This window comes from Myxocyprinus asiaticus, chromosome 26 (genome assembly GCF_019703515.2).
Source record: "Myxocyprinus asiaticus isolate MX2 ecotype Aquarium Trade chromosome 26, UBuf_Myxa_2, whole genome shotgun sequence".
In the NCBI taxonomy this organism is placed as follows: domain Eukaryota; kingdom Metazoa; phylum Chordata; class Actinopteri; order Cypriniformes; family Catostomidae; genus Myxocyprinus; species Myxocyprinus asiaticus.
In genome coordinates, this window is record NC_059369.1 from 39,953,977 (window position 1) to 39,977,732 (window position 23,756).

Below are 23,756 nucleotides of genomic sequence, written 5' to 3' on the forward strand. Positions count from 1 at the left end.
TGGTACCAATACCGGTAAAATTGTAAGATTTTCGATACCAATTTTGATACATAGAAAAAATAGGTAATTTGCTACTGAACACACTTCTTAAAATTTCAATGAAAATACTCAACAATACCAAGTTTCCTTTGAGTGTTTCTCAATGAAGTAAACATTGCTTCAAGTTTAAGTACAACCCTGTTAAATTACAAAATTCAATTTAATTTTATCCCAAATTCCACGTTTTCCCTTTTTTCTAAATGCCATGTTTTAAAGTTTCATTCTATTTCATCACTCAAAATTGTGTCTAATGACATTATTCCAAACTTTGATCAAAAGAAAATAAACAATTACTTTTCAACAAAACAATGTTTTTAAAAAGAAGTGCTTTAGTAAAGATCCTCAAAACACAACATTGCTCTTATTTTTGTAAAATAAAATTCTGCAAAACAGAACATCACATTATAAATGTAAACACTGACGAAAACTGTTCAGTACAACAGCACTCTTGCATGTGAGATATAGGTTCAAGATAATAATAATAATAATAACATACATTTTACTAAACACTAGTAATATATTTCTGTTGCAATTTCTTAAATTTCACTTGTCAAGCTTTTATTTTGACTCATACTTTTATTTTGACGTGAAGGCGTTTCTGGTTCTGTGTTTTTGACGGAAGTTTCATACTTCCAGATAAGATGTTGGTTATGTAGCCCATTGAAATTATTACAGCGCAAAATTCTGCGATTTAATTATATAAATATATATATATATATATATATATATATATATATATATATATATATATATGCTCATAAAATGTGGTGGTTTCAGCATATGAGCAGCTTTTTCACACATTTACTTTGCAGCGTGCAACACATGCAGACTGTATATTTATTTAATTAAATATCCAGTAGCGTTTTAATAATCACACTACGACATATAACAGTTTTAATATGGTTAATTGTCAATTTCTGTGTAAAAGGAGAATCAGAACACTCAAATGAGTGTGTGAGCATTTGAAAGTGTGTCAGACAGACAAGTGCGCTGGGACCGAATTGAGTGGGTGCTCAGTACTACCGGTATTGCAGTAACACATCTCGTTACATCTTTTTTATTTTAATATCGACTTGGGTACTGAAGTACCAGTACTTTTGACATCACTAGACATAATAATAATTAGTTGGGGAATTCCTTCAGTCACAGACAGATCACTTCTTCAGTTCTGTTTACACTGACAGAATGAGGTCTGCTAATAAATGATCCTTCTGTAGACTTTCATAAACAGCAGTCGTGACTCAAATAAGCTACACTCTCTAGAGGCCTCTCATGGGCCTCTGCACTTCCAGCACAATTGTTCAAATGCTCACACACACTTCTCATAGCATACAAACACATATACCAGTGATGCACGGTATTTACATACATAAATACATTTAGATCTTTATTTACATAAAGACGCAGTGAAGCACTAAATGCAGCCAAACATAGAAAAACATTGTTTTATGATACTGATAATTCTTAATTAATTTTAATAAACATTGTGCAGATGTAGCAGGTATTTAAAATAAAGTTAGGCAGAAATTGCTCATAATTCTCGCTTCACGCTAATAGGTTTGACTGAAATACATCTAGCCTGATCTCATGAAGATTAAGTGTCAGTGGTAACATTTTTGCTTGATTTTACATGGTTTATTACATGTATTGCGAAAGTTCCGGGGTGAAATGTCCACTGCGTGGCACTAAAAGAGAGTTCAATGTTCTCCCAAACATACAAGGTTTTTATGGTTAATGCTCTATCAAGTTTTAAATCAACAAAACCCTCCCCCCTACCCTAAACCTTTAACCTAAACCTAACCGAAGTGCCCTTCAAGGGCACATAAATGCCGTTTGGAAACGGTCATAATGCCTTATTCCGTAACCACAAACTACTGTTATTGTTCCATCCGGCCCAGCGCTGAGAAAAGTAACATGTATGGCGTGACAACATCGCTTCACTTCAGCAGCATAGTAAGGACATTTTCACTGATGAAGTTTAATAGGCACTGAATTGGCAAAATATAATTTAAAGTGAATAATATAATGTTACATGCTCTTTCCTTTTTCCGTTTTTTTGGGGGGTTTTTTGGCATGTGACCGTGGTGATGTGATGGCTTCCAGAGCATGCGCACAGACTGTAGTGGGATTTTTGGGCTTTCCTTCTGGAATTGGATTAAATTTAATGAAATATTTATAGTATGTCCACTGGTGAAACTGATTTAAACAGTCATTTTAATTGGCAATAATGAGAACAAGTCTGCTCATAAAGCTTAATAGGATGGAACATGCTAAAGTTGCGTTTGAGCAATCAGAGGATCTCTTTTAATAAATTTTTAGAGTAATGGATCATTAATAAATGTTTAATTAGGCATATACAGTTCTCACTTTAGATTAGGTCATGCAAAAGGCTTAGTTAGCAATTAGTTAATGCTTTGTTACGACCTATATATTAAGTAATAATTGCTTTAAAAGTGTTACTAAAACAGAAACAAATACATTGTTTAAATGTAAATCCAATTAATTACATATATAATTTCTTATTTAATATATGAATTCATGCCTTGTTCATGTTAAAAAAAAAACATGATCAAACTGCCTATAAAAGAACTTATTAAACAATAATAAATCATTTGCTAAAGTGAATATAAACAAATAAAACTATTTGTATGTAGCTTATTAATGTAGGAACAATAGTTTATAAATGATCAATTGACTATAAACTAATGCGTTACAAATACTTTATACCATGTAGTTATTATAAAGTGTTACCGTACTATTTTTGTAAGGGATCTTATGTTATTATGCCTGTTAAAGGGATAGTCCACCAAAAAATGAAAATTCTCTCACCATTTGCTCACCCTCATGTGTATGACCATCTATCTTCTGTGGAACTTAAAAGGAGATGTTAGGCAGAATGTTAGCCTCAGTCACCATTCAATTTCATTGTATGGAAACAAGTGCAATGACTGAGGCTATCCCTTACATTTTGCCTAACATCGGGAAGGGGACACCACTCGAAAGGCTGTTCCAAACAAAAGTAAGAAAGTTAACTATTTCACAAAGGGCTCTTTGCTCCCTTCAGAGTGCCTACATCAAGAGCTCTGTCTTTCGTAGAGAGCAGGGCATAGAGATGATCACTTTCGATTGAAATTCGCCCTTTATGTAATAATTTTCCAGAGATTGCAGGGACGGATTTGTATCTCGGGTACCATTCCTTGTAGTAAAAAGATGTACAAATGTCTACAGTATGACAAAAACGTCCTAAGATTTGAATGCTGATCAACAAAGAATTCAGCTTTCGGGATTCGGGCTTGGTGGGGGGGGGGGAGAGACACATTTGTCACTCATAGAAAACAGTTTTCAGTTAAATCACCACTTTAATGAAAAGTTTCAATGAGCAACATTAGATATTCAATACATCAACAACTTGTATTACTTCAAAGAAAATGCAAATGTTTAAGTTTGCAAGGCATAAAAAATAGGACCCGATGAAATATTTTTTTTTCCTAATTCTGCTTTGTTTTCCCAAATTCTGTTTGGAAATTCTGGAAATTTTATTTCCAGATGACTGAAGTGCTAGGTGCCAAAGGAACCTTCCGCTGGAGGGTGTCCGTCGACAGCGAAGAGAGGGCTGTTCAAGACGAGATGATTGACGTTGTCAAGATAAGACGATGTCGGTCTTTAAAGAAGAAAATTCTGAAGAAATGGTGTTCGCACACCTGCTTATATAGGCCAACCGTGCCTAAATGGGCAGGGCTCAAACAACATTGCCAATCATAAGACTGGAGATATTATACAAGGGCTTCAATTAGGTTGTCGGAGAAGGAATTCCCTAAAAGCGTTTACCGCAATGTCTTGTTCCCTTCATCTCAGGGAGCAGAGGTTTCATGTGTTATCTGAGACGTTTTCCATTTTATTTTTTTCATGTTTAAAAGATTAATTATTTTTTAATCAAAAATATGACCAATCAAATTAATTCATAAAGAGTTCATCAAATGAAATTATTATTACCATCGTTTCTTCATGTCTGGAGTTTATCAGTCTCTGAATGATCAGGATTGAAGCGAGCAGGTAGCATTGGGTCTGGATAATATCTCTCCTGATTTTACTCTAATCCGCTGACTTAATGTCTTCTAACCGGTTTAGCTGCTCTCTGTGTGACATCAAGTCGACATTGTCCTGGTCATTCTGTCTGGACCTCAGCAAGGGGTCAGACATTATTTCCTAAGAACAAACCTTATGCCGCCTTTTCACTGCTTATGACAAAATGACAGACCCAAAGTCATTCATTTACAATGGAGAGTCAAACAAGGGCTGCCTAGAGTTCCAACCATTTATGTAATCGTAATTTTCAGATCCAGTTTGAGCTTCGGTTGCATTGGAATAATTCAACTTGTACGACAAGACAGTATGCAACTGTCCAACCACAGATTCACATTACTATACCTACATTTTTACAAAATGATTTTTACATGGCTTGTTGTACTGTAGGCATCGCAGCAGTTTCCTGGTGAAATAAACACTATAGACGCTACAACAACAATTACTTGTATTCCCTTTCACACAAATCACAAGTATAATGGCAGATTTTCAGGTCATAAACACTTACTTTTCGCCCTGTTCCTTGCACAATGCTATCTTATGACATCAATGACATCAAAACACTTTTACTATAGAGCATGACTTTTAAGGTGATACATTTTAATGTTTGCATTACACAACCAATTGCATTTGCAAGCTTGTTCGTGCATGATCAAATTGCACGATAACTGATTGAGCATTGCACTTGTGATGCAAAGGACCAGGGTACAAGTCCAGTAGAGTACAGAATTTGATACGTGAGCTGTAATTGACAGAAACCTGAACCTAACTTCCCCTTATGCGTTCCATGGAAGAAAGAAAATGAGGGTGAGTTAGGGTGAGTAAATAACTGCCAATAGCCTAATCTTTTCTAAGTTAGTCAGAACAACATCTCGACTTCGTTTTCATTGATGAACACTTTTAAGAAGGTGGAGCAGCAGTATGTAAACTAATGAGCACAACTGCTTACTTCAGGTGAAAGACAAATCTATGGTGAAATCACACAGCCAGACAGAACTGTCTACACACTCCGACAGCTCTTTTGTTCAGCAGGGATGTTGTGGTTACAGAGGGCAGTGTACAAAACACTTGTGGCCAGCTGCCAGCTGTCTGTAGCATAAAGAGGCTTTCAGGTTTAATGATCAGGGGGAGAGACATCTTTGAGATCTTTGGCACAAGTTGTAGTTTGATTTAGATGACAGATCTAATGACAATACCTGCACACAAACCCCTCCCTGTCTGTCTGTTGTCATTGTGATGTCCTTAACAGCAGTGGATTTTGAGTGAAGGTGTCCCATCAGCATGTGTAGACGAGATGGACAGTATTACATTACCGGTTTTACTGCTTCACTTCACATCCTTAATGCATCTACAATATTTTACCTGTCCAAAACAGGCAACACTGATTTATCAAACGGCAAAGAGGCCAGCTAACTTTTTGAAATGTATTTTAAAGGGGTCATTCTGTTTCGACATTTGAAATTTATAAGGGATAGTTCACCCAAAAATGAAAATTTGCCGATCACTTATTCAACCTTGTATTGTTTCAAACCTGTATGACTTTCTTCTGTGGAACACACAAAGGTGATGCTAGGCAATTTGTTAGTCTCTGTCACCATTCACTTTCAATGTATGGAAAAAAATTACAATGAAAATGAATGGTAACTGAGGCTAACATTCTGCTTCTTTTGTGTTCCACAGAAGCAAGTACATACAATATCACCGTTCCAAATATTCTTGCAGTCGGCATAACAATGGGATTATTCTTTCTTATTCTTTCTTTCTTTATCACTTTATTACCACAAGTTATAAAAGATCCTTAGTTGTTTACTTTTTCCATGTTGTCAGGCATCATTTCCTGAATGGTGAAATATGATGTAATAGATATCTGCTCTGCAGATGAGACAGGAAATGAGTTTCTGTATTATGGGTCACACAATCATAAACTAAGAAATCAAACTAAATATAAACCAAAGATATCACACGGCAACTAAACTCAAAACTATTTTCAACCGGAAGAATATGACGCAACATTGTAAAAACACCACTGAATGCCACTGAACTATCATTTGAAAGACAGATATTGCCACACCCACTAATTAAATCAAACAGCAGCCTGTGAGTGGCAGATCTTTAAAAGCACACTTACAGGCTGCAGCAACAATGAAACATGACTAACGGAGCATGCTATATTTTTATATTATTTTTAATAAATAATTTTCTAATAGTATTTTATATATTTTTAAATAATATTTATAGTTATATATTAAGTTTTATTCTATTTTAGAACTTTATATAATGTTTATTCTATAGCTTTAATATTTATATGTATAATACAGTATGTATAATAAATATTTATTTTAATATTATTTTATAATAAATTATAATCAAATTTTTTATATTTTTATTTCATTATATTTATTATAATAAAATATTATATTTTTATATTTTATAATATTATTATATTTTAAATACATATTTATATGCTTTTTATGCAATATATTAATATATTTGTATTGTGTCTATTCTATCTTAATAGGAAATATAATTTTCATTTTATATTTTTGATATGTATATTTACAGTATATGCTCTGTGCTACATATTATTATATTTTAATTGTGTCTATTCTATCTTATAATTTTCTATAATATTTATTCTATATATATTAATATATATTTATATGATTTTTAAACTACATAATAATATATTTTATTGTGTCTATTCTATCTTATAATTTTTTATAATATTTATTTAGAATTTTTATTGTATATTTATATGCATTTTTTTATGCTATATACTGCTATAAACTGTATAAATGAACCTTGACACTGAGGAGACTGATAACAAGTTTGTTATCTCAACTCTATGCATGTTTTACATGGGTGCAGTTTCACTGTAACCACTTACTAGAATTGAACAAGACTTATAGATTTTCTCAGGGTCAAACAGTGTTTAGGTTGGCCGCTCCCATCTCATCATGCGATCCAGACTACAGGTGCGAAGTAATGATCATTCATTTCTCACTTTAGGCTAATTTCCTCCTTGCAAACAGCTTTAGAGACTTTTACAACATCTGAAAGTGTAATAGGTAGTTTTTAGGTTAAAATTTAGATAAATGGAAAGTGTATGTCTAAGGTCCTCTAGGTCACCATTAGTTTTTCATAATTTTTAATCAGGTTCTTGCTTTCACAATGTGGTGGTCTCTCATTAATATGAAGTTATAAAAGCTGCATGCATAGTTATTATAAAAGAATTAGCATAGGCTAATGCTTTTTAAAAATGTTAGTTGGAGCATATCATGTCAAATCGTTGGACATGTCAACTTCCCAAAAGTATATCATGACAACTACCCATATATAACATGCTGATCTGAAATACAATTATTTCGACAAGAGCATGCTACTCCTGAATGAAAGTAAATACTCCAATATTCATGCTCTTTGATTTAAGAAATGTGTTATTATGCCTTTGTAAACCACAGCAGTAAACATTTGCCTTCCTCATCTAGCATGCAAAGTAACTTCAGCTGAAATGGCACAGTAAAAATTGCATAATGTAATAAAATACAATACAGCTGATATCACGACTCAAACTGTCTGCAGTCAGACAATATGTGGGCGAATAGTAAAACGACTGAAAGTCTAAAAAGCCCCATATCCACTAGTGAAGTCAAAAAATTACATATTAATGAGAATCTCAAAGCAAATGGATGGTAATGGAATTTGTATAGGAAATGGTACAGTTTTTTAGTGTATGAAGCCATAAGTCTTTAATATCTTAATATGACCAACGGAGATTAGATTGTGGCTTCTAATTAAACAGTAAACAGAGTAAAAGCGTTCTCATGCGTCGTCTCAACAGGGCGTAAAACACACAACCCAGCGGAGAGAACCAGTCTGCACTGCACGCTTGGCGAGGGATGGCTCTTTGTTTAGACATAAATAAACAATGCACACACAAATAATGATCGCCGTAGTAACAGCAGGACTGTTGTGTATTCACTCTCCTGAATCACCCTATACACACTCTTTCTCTCATTCTCTGAATATTTCAATAGAGCATTTTTTGGTAAGACTATTGGAGTTTTTTAGAATAGGTTATACAGTTTATGTAATGTACTTTAAACTAGATTTTTATATTTATGAGCAATTTGTGTTTAACAACTCACCACCACAATGCTAGGATGCAGTTGTTATGGTGTTCAGGGTAGTTGCTAGTAGATGTTTGCTAGGGTGTTCTGGAAGGTTGCTAGTAGATGGTTGTTAGGGTGTTCTGTGTGGTTGCTATGGCATTGGTAGATGGTTGCTAGAGTGTTCTGGGTGGTTGATAGATTGTCAGGTTGAACAAAAGTGCCAGGACGTTGCTATGCGGTTGCTAGGGTGTTTTGGATGGTTGCTAAAGTGTTGGTACATGGTTACTGGGGTGTTTTGGGTGTTTTGGGTGTTTGCCCAGGCAGTGGAAGATGATCTCTAGGGTGTTCTGCGTGGTTGTTAGGGCATTGGTAAATGGATGCTAGGGTGTTCTGGGTGGTTGCTAGGTTGTCAGGTTGAGCAAAAGTCACGTGGTTCCCAGGGCATTGCTATGCGGTTGCCAGTGTGTTCTGGGTGGTTTTTGGGCATTGTTAGATTGCTAGGGTGGTTTGGATGGTTGTTGGAGCATTAGGTAGATGGTTGCTAATGTGTTCTGGATGGTTGATAGGTTGTCAGGTTGAGCAAAAGTTATTTTGTTGCCAGGACATTGCTATGCGGTTGCTAGGATGTTCTGGGTGGTTGCTAGGGCATTGGTAGATGGTTGCTAAGGTGTTCTTGATGGTTGGTAGATGGTCAGATTGAGTAAATTCATGTGGATGCCAGGGCATTGCTATACGGTTGCTAGGGTTTTCTGGGTGGTAGATAGGTCATCAGGTTGAGCAAAAGTTGTTTGGAAGCCATGGCATTGATATGCAGTTGCTAAGGTGTTAGTAGATTGTTGCTAGGGTGTTCTGGGTGGTTGCTAGGGCATTGGTAAATGGATGCTAGGGTGTTCTGGGTGGTTGCTAGGTTGTCAGTTTGAGCAAAAGTCGAGTGATTGCCAAGGCATTGCTATGCGGTTGCTAGGGTGTTTTGGATGGTTGCTAGGGCATAGGTATATGGTTGCTAGGGTGTTCTGGGTCGTTGCTAGGGCACTGGTAGATGGTTGCTAGGGTGTTCAGGGGGGTTGCTTGAGCTTCGGAAGATGATTGCTAGGGTGTACTGTTGGTTGCTAGGGTACAAGTCACTTTAATATTCTGGTCTCTAGATGTGGCTTGGGTCCCTCCAATGTCAGTCTATGGGATTTTTTCACCCAATTTATCATCCTGCAAAAATAGTATGTGTAATGATCGCTTAGAAAATTAATAGCACATCAACAAGCCATATGTTTTGAGGGATCATTCATGTCTTTAGACAAACGGTGTGGGAGTTACAGGCCAACGTTTTACACTTAGGAAAAGTATGAGCAATAGCAAAAGTGATGCTTGCCTTAGCAAACACCAAAAATAAAATAAAAAACACCATACTGTTAACACTATTAACCTGATCTCTCTCTCTCTCTCTCACACACACACACACACACACACACACACACACCAGCATTTAACTGTATCTGTACAAAGCAGGAAGTGACCTGTGCTACCTAAAACAGACAATCCTCTTACCAGCTGAACATCAAAACTCTTGAGCTAAACTTCTAACCAAAACAACAAAAACATTCATGCAAATTGACAAGATATTATGTTTTGTCTGCCCAGAGTATTCAGTTAAAAGAATTTCACCCCAAAATGGGTATTTACGCACCATTATGTTGTTGTTTTTTTCCATAGAACTATTTTTCTTTTGTGGAAAACACAAAAGTAGATTTTAGGTATAATGCTGGCTTCAGTCACCATTCACTTTCATTGTAAAGGACAAAAGATGCAATGAAAGTCAATTGTGACTGAGGCTAACATTTGCCTAAAATCTATTTTGTATTCCATGGAGGAATGAAAGTCATACGTGTTTGGAATGACATGAAGGTGAATGAATGATGACAGAATTTTCCTTCTTGGGGAACTATGCATTGAACTGAACTGTACTTGCATTCATTGCCTTACAAATATTATGCAATTTAAAAAAAAAAAAAAACATTCTGCCCTTACAAAAAGTACTGTGACTGTAGGTGCTGTGATAGTATCAACTCATGATATGATACCTTGATATGTACTACTATACCATGTTACTGATACTCCAGTGTACTTCAAAGAATACTATGGCACTACCATGGTAAGTACAGTGCTGATTTCTTCTATTTTTGTGTATTTTTCATACTAAATAGTTTTAGATCTTCAAACGAGAAATTACATAAAACAAATGCAACCTGAGTAAACACAAAATATGGTTTTCAAATATATATATACATATATTTTTTATTGAAGCAAAGAAGTTATCCAACACCTATATCACTCATGTGAAAAACGAACTGCCCCCTTAAACTTAATAGCTGGTTGTGCCACCTTTAACAGCAACAATTGGAACCAAACGTTTCCGATAACTGGTGATGAGGCTTTCACAATGCTGTGGTGGAATTTTGGCCCACTCTTCTTTGCAGAACTGCTTTAGTTCAGCCACATTGGAGGGTTTTCCAGCATGAACTGCCCATTTAAGGTCCTGCCACAGCATCTCAACCAGGTTCAAGTCAGGACTTTGACTAGGCCACTCCAAAACTTACATTTTGCTCCTTTTGAGCCATTCAGAGGTGGACTTACTCCTCTGCTTGGATCATTGTCTTGCTGCATAATCCAGTTGCGCTTGAGCTTCAACTCATGGACTGATGACCGGACGTTCTCCTTTAGGATTTTCTGGTAAAGAGCAGAATTCATGCTCCCTTAATTACTGCAAGTCGTCCTGGCCCTGAAGCAGCAAAGCATCCCCACCACATCACATGACCACTACCATGCTTGACCGTAGGTATGATGTTCTTTTTGTGGAATTCTGTGTTTGATTTACGGCAGATGTAACGGGACCCCTGTCTTCCAAACAGTTCCACTTTTGAATCATCAATCCACAGAACATTCTCCCAAAAGGTCTGAGGATCATCAAGGTATGTTTGGCAAAATTCAATGGTTTTCGTCTCGCCACTCTTCCATGGTTGCCATTTTTGGCCAGTGTCTTTCTGATGGTGGAGTCATGAACAGTGACCTTTGAGACGAGAGCAGCCTGCAGTTCCTTGAATGTTGTCCTTGGCTTTTTTGTGACTTCCTGGATGAGTCGTCGCTGTGCTCTTGGAGGAATTTTGGAAGGTCGGCCACTTCTGGGAAGGTTCACTACTGTGTGTGGTTTTCTCCATTTGGAGATAATGGCTCTCACTGTGGTTCTCTGGAGTCCCAGAGCCTTTGAAATAGCTTTGTAACCCTTCCCAGACTGATGTATTTCAATCACCTTTTTCCTCATCATTTCTGGAATTTCTTTTGACCTTGACATAGTGTGCTACTGGGTGAGACCTTTTAGCCAACTTCATGCTGCTGAAAAAGTTCAAGTTAGGTGTTGATTTGATTGATCAGGGCTGGCAATAATCAGGCCTGGGGTGTGTCTAGTCCAGCTGAACCCCATTATGAATGCAGTTTCATAGATTTGGGGATTTAGTAACTAAGGGGCAAATACTTTTCCACACAGGCTCAGTTTGTATTGGATAACTTTTTTGCTTAAATAACATTATCATTTAAAAACTGTATTTTTTGTTTACTCAGACTGCCTTTGTTTTATGTTAGATTTAGATTTTATTTATTTATTATTATTATTTATTTAATATGAGAAACAAAAGAAATCAGGATGGGGGCAAATACTTTTTAACAACACTGTGTCCAAAAATGCATGGTAGTACTTGTTGGTACAATTTTATTACTGTGGCACAACATGTAATGTTCACTCACTGGTTTGAAATTTCATTTTTTTTCAGATTCCACTGCAGGTACGAAGCTAAACGGACACACAAACACACACACACACACACACACACACACACACACACACACACACACACACTATTGTTTTCACTGGATTTCCAGAAAACTCTGATCTATTCAATGCCACAGTCATTCACTGCTATGACAATAACAGCATCGACGTGAGTCAAGCAAAGGGCACTAGCAGTTGGAAAAATAAATAACATTTATTATTTTATTTTATTTTATTTTAAGTCAAACCTGAATTCGATGAATAGTTTAATCTCTAACGTGAATGTTTAAAAAGCATCGCCAGAAGTACGAATTTATATACAAATGAAAATGACACGTCAATGTTTTTACTCACCGATTATTCTTTCGTTGGAATGTTCCGGTTATTATAAATCAGCCGCAGTATCGGAAGAGCCGAACAGTTCTTGGTCGTTCAGCTGTGCAGTCTGTGTGCGCGTGTGAACAGCAGGTGCCGTAGACCTGTTGCTTTCTCAACATCTCAATACTCCTTAATGCTCACTCCTCCCACTAAGACTGACTCTCTCTCTCTGTCTCTGTCTCTCTCTCTCTCTCTCTCTCTCTCTCTCTCTCTCTCTCGTAATTTGCACATTCTCTATAAATTGTGCTACAAGATTTAGATTAAACGTTTCTTTCATGTTATACATATTTTTATTTTCAATTTTTAAAATATATATTTAATATTTACATTCAGATTCAGCTTTTAAAATTATAGTTACATTTAAGATTTTCATTTAAATTAGATTTTTTTTTTTTTCAATTTCAATTACAATTTAACCATTTCAATGTATATTTAATACTTTTATTACAATTTTATATTTAATAATAAAATGTAGATTTATTTATTTATTTATGTATTTACCTTTACATTAGGACTGTCCATAAATTTTGGATTCGACACTTGATTTCAGATTTTCAGAAATGATTACATCGCTTCCAGACTAATTTATGTTTAGATTTAACATTTATAAATACTGTATAAATATACTGTATAGATAGATAGATAGATAGATAGATAGATAGATAGATAAAATATACATTCAGATTTAACATTTAAATTTAGATTTTAGATTGTTATTACATAAGTATGTTACATAAGTTTTTATGTAATATTTATATTTAGGTCTTTTATTTTTACATTTACATCAGGCATGTTTGATTCCATGATTCTGATTCCAGGTTTCCAACAGTGGATTCCAAAATTATTTTCTCGATTCTCAAGAAAAAACAGAAGGGAAATCATACAAGGATATAAAGCGTACTTCACACTTTTTATAATTAATTGTATGAATGACCAATGATCATGCCACACCCCTGAGCCGAATCCAAGCTTGAGTCGATTCCCAATGCTTCGGAATCAAGGAATCTATTTTTTTTTTTTTTTAAATCAACTCCCAGCCCTAATTTACATTCAGACTTAACATTTATATTTGATCATTTTTTAAATCTTTACTAATCCATAAAAGTATAAAAAATGAGCTATTTGAGAACTGCACTATATTTATATACAGTAACTGCAGCACTGTGCTTGCATAAACTGTATGACTACATAAATAAATATAACTGCACTATAATCTAGGTCAGTTTAACCATATCTGAGCAACTTTTGTTGCTTTGGCTGTACTGTATCAGTGTAATTTATTGTGCAGAGTGAGTGAAGCTATCACAGTAACAGATGGTGACTGTATTGTTTACAACCGCTGGATACATATGACACTGATCATACGCTTCTAAACTCTTGTCACTCGCTTAAATATTTCATTAGACGGTCAAGCTGGCAGTCAATTTAGCTTTTAGTTCAGACCTTTGTTTTAGTGTCTCTGATGTTGTTTTAAATTTTATTGATTTAATTATTGTTTATTACATTTATTTCCCTGAAAAGTAATCCATATTACCATTTATAATTGAAATTGATCAGCCATTCATAAGTGAAATTATTGGCCCCATCAGCAATTTTAGGGCATTATAATAACAATTAGATGACAACCATGAGGACAATCTGAAAGAAAAGTTTCAACAGCTGAACTGCTTAGACAACTAAACACAAGAAAACATTTATACTGCAGCATTTCAGTAACTCTGGCTCAGTCGAATATAGAAAAGGGTCATGCTGGCACTTAGACTGCACATACGTATTTATTCCATTATCCAGTGGGTCTAAGAGAGCTAATCTTACAGTATTTGTCAGGCAATACAGACTGCACTCTGGACTGGACTGGTGAGTCATAAAACCATGTGTATGCACCTTTAGTTCTGGAAATAGTTGGTTGAACTCCTTGACTCTATCTCTCTTTGTCTCAGATCAGATCCAGAGGCTTGAATTCATAATGTGATTCTGACATAGCTGAGCTCTGACGCAGAAGTTTCATTTGAAATGGGACAGAGTCTCATATTTGCCCTCTAATCTGCATGGAAGACTGCACTGCGCTTAACAATTCCTCATGAAAGGGTTCTCCTAGTCTCTTTTCTGTCTATTTTCATCTGTCATGACATAGAGTAACTCACTATCAGCTGTATGAAGAAAATAGGTCCACACACTTCTAAATTGCTTTAATTAAAGACCTTAATATCATCACCCTAAAGACTGTAATGTACTGTTCATACTATATATGGTAGTGCTTTATATGTAGAAATCAAATTTGGCTTATTTCTTTAGCACAATGATATAATGATGCTCATCATAATCACTTCTGTTTCCATTAAAGTAAACAATATCACACAAGCAGAGTGCTGATGCCCTGAATATCAGCACGGCTCTGCAGTCGAATCAATATAAAAGCATGATTTTGTGTGTGATATTGCCTTAATACCGTACAACAACAGTTCTATAAACAAGAAGTTATTTTCAAGAATATGGCCAGCCTTTTTGTCTAATTTTGCTCTGTCTATAAAAATAGTAAAAAAAAAAAGCCAAAGCAGGGTCAAACGTTGCGTGTCGCCGCAGACTGATCTCACAGTGAATTCAGAAACAGCAGGTTGACTTTTCTTGACCTAAACTTGCCCTGTTCATATCAAAATTTGAAGCATTACCCGCAGTGGCTGAAGCAGAAAGTGTTTTTTAACATAAGGGCACATGTGAGCTCCAGTTTCTGGGTGAAATGTCCACAGAGGGGCGTCAGAAGTGAGTTGTAAAGCCAGTTGTTTTAAGCTGTAAAGGAAGTAATAGAGTGAAGAGGAATGCATATTTTATTAACTCTACTCCCAAACCCAAACCCTAAACTTAATCGTCAGTGGAGTAAAATTGTATTCTTAGAGGGAAAATGCAACCTCAGAATCGCTCTCGTCACTGATTATTTAAATGCGATTACTACCTGGTTTTAACGCGGGACAAGAATCCAGGTCTCTGATGCAGCTGACGCAACACGCTACCAGTCGCACCACAGGAGAAGAGAAAGACAGTTGAACCGATGCAGAAATGTCTGATGGGAGATGGCACTTGTCAGTAACTCAACATAATGGGGCCAACGTCTCAGTCCTGGAACATTCGGAAACAACATTCCAAATTCCTGTGTGATGTTGGACACAGAGAGTGAACAATGCACAGCCTGTCTGGAATGTCGCAAACAACGACAACGAAGGAAGAAGGAAGTAAACTATAGCCGGATAAACTTCAATAAAGGTACCTGGGAGACCATAGCAAATATTGTTTTTGCATTCCCATCTGCTACAAAAAACAAAACAAAAAAATAAAATCAGAAAACAGTGTCTCATAATTTTCCTCACGAGCAACTTCAATCCTTCGCTGTCATAGGTCATGAAGAGCTAACAAAACTTATTGAAACATCAAAAGCCACAACATATATGTTAGATCCAATACCAACTAATCTCTTAAAAGAGGTATTCCCTGTAATCTCAGAACCTCTTCTTAATATTATTAACTCCTCGCTATCCTTAGGACATGTCCCAAGAAACTTTAAAATGGCAGTTATCAAACTGCTTATTAAGAAGCCACAGCTTGATCCTGGAGAATTGGCTAATTATAGATTATAGGCAAATCTCCCATTTATATCAAAAATACTAGAAAAGGTAGTGTCCTCGCAACTATGTTCATTTCTACAGAGAAATAGTTTATATAATTTCAGTCAGGATTAAGGCCCCACCACAGTACAGAGACTGCACTTATCAAAGTTATAAATTACTTGCTCCTATCATCTGATCACGGCTGCATTTCTCTACTAGTGATCTTAGTGCTGCCTTCGACACTATATATCACAACTTTCTCTTAAATAGACTTGAGAATTACGTTGGCATTTGTGGACTTGCATTAGAATGGTTTAGGTCCTATTTAGCAGACTGCTACCTCTTTGTGTAAACGAGGAATTGTCAAATCAAACAAAAGTTAAGTACGGAGTGCCACAGGGATCAGTTTTAGGGTCTCTGCTTTTCTCCTTATATATGCTTTCCCTGGGAGATATTATCAGGAATTGTGGAATAAGTTTCCACTGTTATGCCGACAATACCCAACTTTATATTTCTTCGAAACCAAATTAGCAGAGTGTATAAATGAAATCAAAGACTGGATGGCCAGAAATTTCCTTCTACTCAAATCCGACAAAACAGAGGTACTAATTATTGGACCAAAAACCTCCAAAAACAAGCCGATAAAATTAAATTTGATTCTTGATGGATGTACTGTTACATCATCTTCTACAGAGAAGAACTTTATATATGATACTGGTTATATTTGATACCAGTCTGTCCTTTGAAAATCAAATTTTCAATGTTTGTAGAACAGCATTCTTCCACCTCAGAAATATTGGTAAGTTAAAACACATGCTCTCTGTTGCTGAAGCCGAAAAACTAATAGATGCGTTCATGCACCTCAAGACTAGATTATTATAATGCATTACAGGGAGGATGTCCAGCAAGTTCAGTAAATAAACTTCAATTGGTTCAAAATGCATCAGCCAGAGTATTGACTAGAACCAATATATATGATCATATTAACCCTATTTTATCGTTGTTACATTGGCTGCCTGTTCAATTTTGTAATAATTTTAACATTTCGTTAACTACGTGCAAAGCTTTGAATGGTCTAGCTCTGCAGTACTTATAGCTGAAGTCAGAAGTTTACATACACTTAAGTTGAAATCATTAAAACTCATTTTTTAACCACTCCACAGATTTAATATTAGCAAACTATAGTTTTGGCAAGTCGTTTAGGACATCTACTTTGTGCATGACACAAATAATTTTTCCAACAATTGTTTACAGACAGATTTTTTCACTTTTAATTGACTATATCACTATTCCAGTGGGTCAGAAATTTACATACACTAAGTTAACTGTGCCTTTAAGCAGCTTGGAAAAATCCAGAAAATGGTGTCAAGCCTTTAGACAATTAGCTTCTGATAGGAGGTGTACTGAATTGAAGGTGTACCTGTGGATGTATTTTAAGGCCTACCTTCAAACTCCTCTTTGCTTGACATCATGGGAAAATCAAAAGAAATCAGTCAAGACCTCAGAAAAACAACTGTGGTCCTCCAAAACGTCTGAAGGTACCACGTTCATCTGTACAAACAATAGTACGCAAGTATAAACACCATAGGACCACGCAGCCATCATACCGCTCAGGATGGAGATGCATTCCGTCTCCTAGAGATGAACGTACTTTGGTGTGAAAAGTGCAAATCAATCCCAGAACAACAGCAATGGACCCTGTGCAGATGCCGGAGGAAACAGGTAGACAAGTATCTATATCCACAGTAAAACAAGTCCTATATCAACATAACCTGAAAGGCTGCTCAGCAAGGAAGAAGCCAATGCTCCAAAACAACCATAAAAAAATATCTGGTCTGATGAAACAAAAATTTTACTTTTTGGCCATAATGACCATCCTTATTTTTGGAGGAAAAAGAGTGAGGCTTGCAAGACGAAGAACACCATCCCAATCATGAAGCATGGGGGTGGCAGTATCATGTTGTGGGGGTGCTTTGCTGCAGGAGGGACTGGTGCACTTCACAAAATAGATGGCATCATGAGGAAGGAAAATTATGTGGATATATTGAAGCAACATCTCAAGACATCAGCCAGGAAGTAAAAGCTTGGTCGCAAATGGGTTTTCCAAATGGACAATGACCCCAAGCATACCTCCAAAGCTGTGGTAAAATGGCTTAAGGACAACAAAGTCAAGGTATTGGAGTGAATATCACAAAGCCCTGACCTCAGTCTGATAGAAAATTTGTGGGCAGAACTGAAAAAGCATGTGCACGCAAGGAGGCCTACAAACCTGACTCAGTTACACCAGTTCTGTCTGGATGAATGGGCCAAAATTCCAGCAACGTATTGTGAGAAGCTTGTGGAAGGCTACCCAAAATATTTGACCCAAGTTAAACAATTTAAAGGCAATGCTACCAAATACTAACAAATTGTATGTAAACTTCTGACCCACTGGGAATGTGATGAAAGAAATAAAAGCTGAAATAAATAATTCTCTCTACTATTATTCTGACATTTCACATTCTTAAAATAAAGTACTGATCCTAACTGACCTAAGACAGGGAATGTTTTCTACAATTAAATGTCAGGAATTGTGATAAACTGGGTTTAAATGTATTTTGCTAAGTTGTATGTAAACTTCTGAATTTAACTGTAAGTGACCTACCACGCTATATTCCATCACGTTCATTACGATCGCAAAATTCTGGCCTGTTAATAGTTCCTAGAATACCAAAATCCACAAAAGGAGGTAGATCCTTTTTCTATTTGGCTCCTAAACTATGTTTCCCTAATACTGTTCAGGATGCAGACACACTCACTCAGTTTAAGTCTAGACTAAAGACTCAAATATTTAGACAGCCATACACCTAATTTATCCTTCAATTCACAATTAGGCTGCTTTAGTTAGGTCTGCTGGAACCAGAAACATTTATCATGATATATAACTCTGCAAAAAAAATTTATGGCATCTATGCTAATATAATTTAATTTGTTTCCCTGTCTCAACCTCAGGATTCCTATCCCGAGGTCACCAGAACCGGCCAGATCCAGCTCCGTTCCTGCTTGGTGTTGGACTCCACTGCTACGTGTCTCTGACTGATGACGACTAAATGCAGCCAGTGCCAGCTATTCATCACTTCAGTCTATTACGACGGAGACATCACTTCAGTCTATTACGATGGACTTCAGAGGATGACTGATGCCAACTCCAACCATAAGACATGGGATACTTCATATGCCACTGCCTGAACCATGGACTTAGGATAGACCTCACCGAAATGACCGACCGGTTCAACTGCGATGCACCTCACTCATCTCCAGGATTGGGGAGTAACGGAATACATGTAACGGGATTACGTATTTAAACTACAAAATATAAGTAACTGTATTCCACTACAGTTACAATTTAAATCATTGTTAATTAGAATTCAGTTACATTCAAAAAGTATTTTGATTACTGAAGAGATTACTTTAAATATTACATGAAACAAATTACAATAAAATGCAGTCCTTTCAGATGGAAAAAATTTACACATATAAATGATGCGATCCAAAGTGCATTTGAACAGCGGTGAAACACTTTCTTATGATGCGTTACATTCATGCGAGCAGACAGAGTAAGTTTGAAGTAAGTTTGGAGCAGAAGAAATAGAAATAAACCTTGTGTAAATTGTCAGCTTTACACTAAGCTAAAATGCTATTTCTAGCCATTTTACATGCACATGTACCAGGCACAATTTTTGTATTGTTTTCCAGTAAAAATATCTAAAAATCCTTAAAACAAGATCAATTTGATTGATCTTGTTTTAGAAACAACACTGCATAAGATATTTAGGTTTTTCAGAGAATGTATTTTTAACATGTGTATTTTGTCTTACTGTACTGGCAGAGTTTTTAACAGTCAAAACAAGTGAAAAAAATCTACCAGTGCTGAAGAAGTAATCCAAAGTATTTAGAATACATTACTGACCTTGAGTAATCTAACAGAATATGTTACAAATTACATTTTACAGCATGTATTCTGTAATCTGTAGTGGAATACATTTCAAAAGTAACCCTCCCAACCTTGCTCATCTCTGCCTGCATCACCTTGTGATGGACTACACTCTTGAAATGGAATGCATAGTCTATCAATTAATTGCCTTCATCAGCCAACTAACAAAGGACAATTGCATCTATGTGAACTTCTGCAGTTAATCCAGGATGAACTTCAAAGACATTAGTCATTAATTTTACAGTTCTTACAAAATCATTGTTTTAAACACTGACCCTTAACACTTACTTAGTTTACTAATTTTAAACCATGACTTGCACTGCACACAAATAACTAATATTGGCATTATATTCATGCTGTTTATGTAGAGGGGAACTGGCCCCCAAAGTGAGTCTGGTTTCTCCCAAGGTTATTTTTCTCCATTAACCAACATCTTATGGAGTTTTGTGTTCATTGCCACAGTCGCCTTCGGCTTGCTCACTGGGGTTATAAATACAATTATTATTTATTTATTTTTATACACAATTTACAATCATATTTAATCAAACTACACAATGATGAGTCTAAGACTTTATAGATATTACAGTTTCATTTTCTGTTAAAGCATGATTTTCTGTAAAGCTGCTTTGAAACGATGTGTGTTGTGAGAAGCGCTACACAAATAAAAATGACTTGACAGTGTTGATTACTTTTTTAAATTAATGCCAGCATAATATAAAACAAAGAATAAAGTTTTTAAATTGACATTAAATAATTTATAAATATATATATATATATATATATATATATATATATATATATATATATAAATTACTGTTTCAAAACACTTCAGCACTTCAAATTACACACATCATCTTTAAAAAAAATAAAAATAATAAATTTAAAGCTCCATTTATTATTGAAAGTGAACCATCACTAAGGGTTTACTAGATTGCGCAAGGTCATTTAATTGCATAGTAACCTAGTGGCTAAGGAATTGAGTTAGAAAAGCTCCACAGTCCCATATAGTGCTGCCTGGAAACAGGAGAGTTACATTAAATAATGATGCCATGTTACCATTTTGAACTGGATAGTGGCTCTTAACCGTAGGTGGTTCCAGTAGGGCTGTTCTTGCAAATAAAGCCCTGGAAGGCATTTGCGAATGAAACCATCTGCAAAATGACATGTAACTGCACTCCTTAAATCCCTTCAGGTCAGTGTATGTACGCAGCACAGAGAAAGCACCCTCAGTGCTGGTTAGTGAATTTGATAGCTATTCATAGATAGATAGATAGATAGATAGATGTGTTCAGAGATGAATAGCTCTTCACATCACCGTTAGCTCAAAGGCTCTATACTGTCCCCCTTAAGAATGGAGTAACCTTGAGAAGTAATAAGCAGAGAGCACAGGCTGTACACTAGCATTTTCCTTCTTATGACAACCCTCCTACACACAGTTCAGGGGGCTCGTTAGGATATAGGTCTCTAATGCAAAGAATAAAGTTAGATGCATGATTGCTATGTTAATATTAACAGTTATTATAGCAATTGCAATAATGTAAATACACAGTAACATAAGCAAAATAAAGTAACGTGTGACCAGCAACATAGCATACTCAACACTGATAAACATTACTAAATAATTTAAAACAAGTGTATACTAATTGTTCTTTATCGCAGTTGTTCATATTGCTATTGCCATTAATTATACTAGCATGTCATTTACAGCTTTGTTTTTATAAAGCTGTTCTTATTGCTATTGATAACATTTACAATAACATGTAATATGTGTGACATGGACATTGTCTGTAAAGTGTTACCAAGCATTGCATATTCAACATAAAGATTGCATATGCAAACATTGCTCATTGCAAGCTAATAAACAATAACAGCATAGTCATTCATGCATAATTTTGTTTTTTATCACTTCATAATTATACAGTTGGATTTATTGCAATGAATAACAAGAACATAACAAAACAAGGACAATGTAATGTACAGTAAAGTGTTACCAAACAATGCATATGCAACACTCCCATTCGTTTTATCCAGCAGTTATGAAATAAAATGTAAAGGCTCACTTGTCTTTGCGCTGTCTGATGTTGCAGTTATTCAGTGTGCATGGAATCTCTGCAATGAGTTCATCGGCGCATGCACACAGTATGCTCAGCATCAGCACCACAACTGATGATGCACAAATGATGCATGAAAACACATGCACAGACAAGGTCTCACATTACCGCAGTGTCGCGAGTGCTCATCGCCGTCTTTGATCGCATGTTGCGTAGTGCTGCTGATGCAGGGACAGCGCGTGAGCTCCACGGTCTCAATCACTGTTATGTAATTCAACTCTCATAGCGCAGAGCGACGCGGAGAAGTACTTTCTGGCAAGAAAAAGCAAGATGTCTTAATCATTAAATATACTGTATGTTGTCCCCCTAAAACAGTTCGACTGGCAGTAAAAAGTTTTATTACATCACTACAGTGTCTGATGCATTTGAAAAAAATAAACAATAAAATAAATACTACAAATATTAAATAGTCTTAACACAACACAACATAGCATAACATAACATGTAACATTTTGCAACAAGGTTGTATTTGTTAATATATTAGTTACAAAAGTTAACATGAACTAAAAGTGAACAACACTTTTCAACACTTCATTAATCTTGGTTAATGTTAATTTTAACACATGGCCTACTATTTTAATTATTAAAAGTTGTATGCATTAGTTGAATGAGTATGCATTATTTGAGTACGTTTAATGCATTATGAACTAACATGAAGAAACAATGAACAATTGTATTTTTATAAATGAACAATAACCAAGATTAATAAGTGATTTTAAATGTTGTTCATAGTTCATGATACCTAATGCATTTATTAATGTTAACAAATAGAACCTTATTGTAAAGTGATAATATAATATAATATAACAAAATACTATAATATAATAGATAACACCTTACAATAAGGTTGTATTTAAGCATTTATTAATCGTGGTTAAAGTTAATATAAACATACTGTATACTAACATACTATATTTGTATACTTGTACTATATTTTTAAATTAAAAGTTAACAATGCATTATGAACTAACATGAACAAACAGTGAGCAATTTTATATATAAATATATATATATATACACACACACACACACACACAGTATATCAACATTAACCAAGATTAATAAATGCTAAAAATATTTGTAATTGTTAGTTGATAATACCCAATGTATTTACTAACAATAACAAATATAATCTTATTGTAAAGTCATATAATATAATCAGAACTAACTCAGAACTAACTTTTGCTTGAAAAGTGTAATTGTGCTATTTTTCTTTAAAAAAAAATGATGCTTGGGTGATTTTGCTATTTTTAAGAGTGGCTTACGTGCCCAAATACTTTATTGAGGGCCACAGTACATTATTTTAATGTAAAACATAATGTTATTGTTTGGTGAAAAGGAGGTCCTCTTTAAGATACACCAGGACATAAACTATGTGATTTTAGTAATATTTTCAAAAATGTACTGTATATCCACTACACTGGACCCATGCCAATTGCTGGCTTTTAGGGAGGTTAAATGATTATTCCTTGAATGTTATGTCATGAATTATTTAAAACTTTAAATTAATTTGTGTTTATTCCTGATCATAAATGAGAGAACTTGCTGTCAAGGATAGCTTAATATTATTTCATAAACCCAGGCTTGTGCTAAGCTCAAAGCTCAACATCCCAGATGTTTCATGTTTTGAGCCTCTCTCGTTAG

At 35.3% G+C, this 23,756-nt stretch overlaps 1 protein-coding gene across 4 annotated transcripts in view; it reads right to left on the reverse strand.

Moving 5' to 3' along the window:
- LOC127416913 (glycerophosphodiester phosphodiesterase domain-containing protein 5-like) overlaps window positions 1-22,314 on the reverse strand; it is a 53,763-nt gene extending 31,449 nt beyond the window's left edge. For 2 of the 4 annotated variants that reach the window (XM_051656514.1, XM_051656511.1), the window contains exon 1: window positions 12,406-12,540. The gene's annotated coding sequence lies outside the window, so the exon portion shown is untranslated. The other 2 variants (XM_051656513.1, XM_051656512.1) reach the window with 2 other exon arrangements.
- Between the last annotated feature and the right edge of the window lie 1,442 nt (window positions 22,315-23,756).